We start from the raw sequence: 5,610 nt of genomic DNA, 5'->3' as shown, positions 1-5,610 counted from the left end.
CAATTTTCGACAAAAATGATAAGCAAAACTTTTGACATGCAGACACGGTCGAAGTCCAGGCTCACTAATACATCCTAACGACTATCAGTTAGACACACTAATGCAGACCTGGTTCGCTAAGACCACCGCTCTGATACCAACTGAAAGGACCCGTTCATATACATTATAAACGATTCACAATAGTTGATTACATCGCGAGGTATTTGACCTCTATATGATACATTTTACAAACATTGCATTCGTTTTTAAAAGACAAACTTTCTTTACAACGAAAGTTGACGGCATGCACACCATTTCATAATACATCCAACTATAATTGACATAATAATAATCTTGATGAACTCAATGACTCGAATGCAACGTCTTTCAAAATATGCCATGAATGACTCCAAGTAATATCCTTAAAATGAGCTAATGCACAGCGGAAGATTTCTTTAATACCTGAGAATAAACATGCTTTAAAGTGTCAACCAAAAGGTTGGTGAGTTCATAGGTTTATCATAACAATCATTTCAATATATTAATAGACCACAAGATTTCCGTTTATAAATATATGAACACTCGCAAGTGTATAAAAGTATTCTATAAGTTGTAGGCACCCGGTAACAAGCCTTAACGTTCATGTTTTACCCTTTGAAGTACACCAGATCAGGTGTGTTTAAAATAACCTCGAAGTACTAAAGCATCCCATAGTCAGGATGGGGTTTGTCAGGCCCAATAGATCTATCTTTAGGATTCGCGCCTACCGTACATAGACAAGTAGTTTAATGTTACCAAGCTAAGGGTATATTTCTGGTTTAAACCCACGTAGAATTAGTTTTAGTACTTGTGCCTATTTCGTAAAACATTTATAAAAACAGCGCATGTATTCTCAGTCCCAAAAATATATATAAAAGGGAGCAAATGAAACTCACCATACTGTATTTCATAGTAAAAATACATATAACGTCATTTAACAAGTGCAAGGTTGGCCTCGGATTCACGAACGTATCAATATTGAGATTCAATATTACAGGAAAGTACGTAGACGCAACGGAGATGATAAACACTAGATTGACCTCACGAGCATACCCATAAACCATACCCATCACCTCCATAGCTATAACCCATAATTTCCTTAGCTTCGACTCATTCAAAAAACTATTTTGAAATCACTCGGACATCACTCCGTCGTAATATTTTATGTTTACTAATAATATCTTGAAATAATAAAGAGCAAATATATATATGTAAATCGATTGAGAGAGTTTAGAGAAATATATTTTCAAGTTTCTATCAAATAATGAAACCTATTGAATTCTATTTATAATAAATTTTTGAATTATTAAAGTGAATTATTAAAGTATAAATTATTAAAGTGAATTATTAAAGTATGAATTATTAAAGTGAATTATTAAAGTATGAATTATTAAAGTGAATTATTAAAGTATTAATTATTAAAGTGGATTATTAAAGTATGAATTATTAAAGTGAATTATTAAAGTTAAAGTAAAGTAAAAGTAAAGTAAAGGTAAAGTTAAAGTATAGTAAAAGTATAAAAACTGTGTATGTATAATACGCGTATAAATATATATAATATTAATTTAAATCGTTATATATATTTAATGAAAGAAAATATAAATATCATTATATTTATTATACTGGTTAAGTAATGAGTTGTCAAAAGTGATTCTAGATATTTATAAAAGTTATATACGTTTTAATAATAAAGTTCTTTTTAAACTGAAAACATTTTTGTACGTTTGAAAATAGATTAATAGAATATTATGGAAACCAATTCTCCACTAGCTTTTGTCTAACTTTCGTAAATGACACTTTTTATTTTTATTTATAAATAGCTTTACAAATTATTCTGAATATCGTTAAGAGGAATAGATTTTCTCAAATCATAGTGGATCTCTCAACAGAGACTTGTAATCATAATTCAATGTTTCTGATGATTCAATCATTTAATATATTTTTTTTTATTTCGTCGATAATCATATTGAAACAAATACGTTCATATAAAGCATTATACGTTTAAATACTTTGTTGACATTTTCAATTTATAACATATACACATATACATACATATTCATATATGTTCATTTAATGGTTCGTGAATCATTGGAATTTGGTCAAGGTTTAAATGAATGTATAAACATAGTTTAAAATCCTTGAGATTTAACTTAACAAAAATTGCTTATCGTGTCAGAATAATATAAAGATAAAGTTTAAATTTAGTCGGAAATTTCCGGGTCATCACAGATGTCTTAGTTGAAAAATTTCTTAAACAATTCTTTCCGGCATCTAAAGCCGTAAGACTTCAAGGAGAAATAATTATGTTCACACAAAAGCCAAATGAAACTCCATATGAGGCGTGGACAAGATTTGAAAAGTTGTTAAGAGGATATCCTCAACATGGTTTAGATACTTATCAAATAGTACAAATATTCTATCAAGGATGCGACATTACTACACGAAAAGACATCGACATAGCAGCTGGTGGTTCCATTATGAAGAAAATCGCAACTGAAGCTTACAAAATTATTGATAACACTGCTTCCCACTCACATGAGTGGCATCAAGAAAAAGACATCGTTAGATCATCTAAAGCAGCTAGAGCCGATTCTAGCCATGACTTTGATTCCATTTCTACAAAGATAGATGCTTTCGAGAGACGAATGGAAAAGATGACTAAAGATATTCATGCAATACGAATTAGTTGTGAGTAGTGTGGAGGACCACATTTGACAAAAGATTGTCTCAGTATTGAACAAACAATGGAACAAAGAGAGAATGTTTCATACATAAACCAAAGGCCTGGAAATAATTATCAGAATAATTATCAACCGCCAAGACCAAACTACAACCAGAATTATAACCGAAATGTTCCATACAACAACCAACAAGGTCCTAGCAATCAGAAAGTATCCAATAATACTTACAATCAGCAAAGACCTATTTTTCCAATTAAACCACCACAAACCGATGATAAAAAGCTAAATTTAGAAGATATGATGTCGAAGCTAGTTGAATCTCAAACGCAGTTTTTCACATCTCAGAAAGAAACCAATGAACAAAATGTCCAAGCATTTAGAAATCAACAAGCTTCTATTCAAAATCTGGAACAAGAAGTGAGTAACCTAGCAAGGTTGATAGGTGAAAGAAAACCGGGAAGTCTACCTAGCGATACAAATGCTAACCCCCGGAATGAAACAGCTAAAGCCATTACCACGAGAAGTGGTATTACACTTAAACCACCTGAAATACCTGTAAATTCCGATGACTCTATTCCTACTACACATGCACCACAACCTGAGCAAGACAAGGAAAAAGAACCAGTAGTTGAAAAGGTTAATGAAGATAACACAGTTAAGGCTAAACCTTATGTTAAACCATACCAACCACCGCTTCCTTACCCGAGTAAAATGAGAAAAGAAAGATTTGAAGCCGAGCAATCCAAATTCTTGGATATGTTTAAACAAATAAATGTCAATCTTCCTTTCATTGATGTGATTTCAGGAATGCCAAGATATGCTAAATTCTTGAAAGATCTAATCACAAATAGAAAGAAAATGGAAGAACTCTCAGCTGTTACAATGAATACTAATTGTTCTGCAGTGCTGTTGAATAAGATACCAGAAAAACTCTCTGATCCAGGAAGTTTCACAATTTCATGTTTTCTGGGTAGTCTTAGTTCAATAGAAGCATTGGCAGACTTTGGTGCTAGTATAAATTTAATGCCATATTTATTATACGCTAAACTAGACCTTGGAGAATTGAAACCAACATGAATAAGCATACAACTAGCCGATCGATCAGTAAACTATCCTAGAGAGATAATGGAGAACATGCTAGTTAAAGTTGGTACTTTAGTATTTCCAGTAGACTTTGTTATTCTGGAAATGGAAGAAGATTCTCGAGTCCCTCTCATATTAGGAAGACCATTCTTAAACACGGCTAAAGCAATAATAGACGTGTTTGGTAAGAAATTGATCCTAAGTATAGAGGACGAGAGTGTTACCTTTTCTGTTGATAGAGCCATGCAACAACCACAATCTGCAGACGATACATGTTATTATATTCAAACTATAGATTCACATGCAGAATTGTTACAAGAATTTCCAATTACAAGGAACAAGAGAATGTTCTTTAGGAGAAGGAACAGAACCAATTGATGAAGCTGAAATGTTAGCCGCACTTATGGCTAATGATTACGAACCAACAACAGAAGAACTTCAAATGCTAAAAGAAGAAGACAGATATCGATACAAATCATCGATAGAAGAACTACCAATATTAGAGTTAAAGCCACTTCCAAACTATTTGGAATACGCTTATTTACATGGTGAATCTGAATTACCTGTAATAATATCATCTTCTCTTACTGAAAATGAAAAATCTCAACTCATTTCTGTGCTAAAAGCTCATAAACCAGCTATTGCATGGAAGATTCATGATATTAAAGGAATAAGTCCTTCGTATTGCACACATAAAATCCTTATGGAAGAAGGCCATAAAACCTATGTGCAACACCAACGAAGACTAAATCCTAATATGCAAGATGTTGCTAAGAAAGAAATTATTAAACTGCTAGATGCATGTTTAATTTATCCAATCTCTGATAGTCCATGGGTAAGCCCAGTTCAATGCGTACCTAAGAAAGGTGGCATGACTATCATCACAAATGCAAAAAATGAGCTTATTCTTACTAGGACTGTAACAGGATGGCATGTTTGTATTGATTATAAAAAATTAAATGACGCCATCAGAAAAGATCACTTTCCCTTACCTTTCATTGATCAAATGTTGGAAAGGTTAGCTGGAAATAGTTACTATTATTTTCTTGACGGTTTTTCTGGATATTTTCAAATTCCAATAGCACCCGAGGACCAAGAGAAAACCACGTTCACATGCCCTTATGGTACTTTTGCTTATAAACGCATGCCATTTGGACTTTGCAATGCCCCTGCAACCTTTCAAAGGTGCATGATGGCAATTTTTCACGACATGATAGAAGAATGCATGGAAGTTTTCATGGATGACTTTTCAGTCTTCGGTGATACTTTTGAAACATGTCTAGTTAATCTTGAATGAATGCTTATTAGATGCGAACAATCAAATCTAGTACTTAATTGGGAGAAATGCCATTTCATGGTTAAAGAAGGCATCATTCTTGGTCATAAAATTTCAAAGGAAGGAATTGAAGTGGATAGAGCTAAAGTAGATGTAATTACTAAACTTCCACATCCTACCAATGTTAGAGGAGTTAGGAGTTTTCTAGGGCATGCCAGTTTTTACCGACGTTTCATAAAAGATTTTTCTAAAATTGCCACTCCTATGAATAAACTCCTAGAAAAGGATGCTCCATTCATCTTTTCGGATGAATGCATCAAATATTTTAATATTCTTAAAGAAAAACTCACTAATGCGCCGATCATGATAACTCCAAATTGGAATATACCATTTGAACTTATGTGCGATGCAAGTGATTTTGCAATAGGATCCGTTTTAGGACAAAGGATTGAAAAACGATTTCAACCTATCTATTACGCTAGTAAGACATTACAAGGAGCACAAACGAATTACACAACTACTAAAAAATAACTCCTTGCTATTATCTTTGCT

This window comes from Rutidosis leptorrhynchoides, chromosome 9 (genome assembly GCF_046630445.1).
Source record: "Rutidosis leptorrhynchoides isolate AG116_Rl617_1_P2 chromosome 9, CSIRO_AGI_Rlap_v1, whole genome shotgun sequence".
Taxonomy (NCBI): Eukaryota; Viridiplantae; Streptophyta; class Magnoliopsida; order Asterales; family Asteraceae; genus Rutidosis; species Rutidosis leptorrhynchoides.
This window is presented reverse-complemented; position numbering follows the sequence as displayed.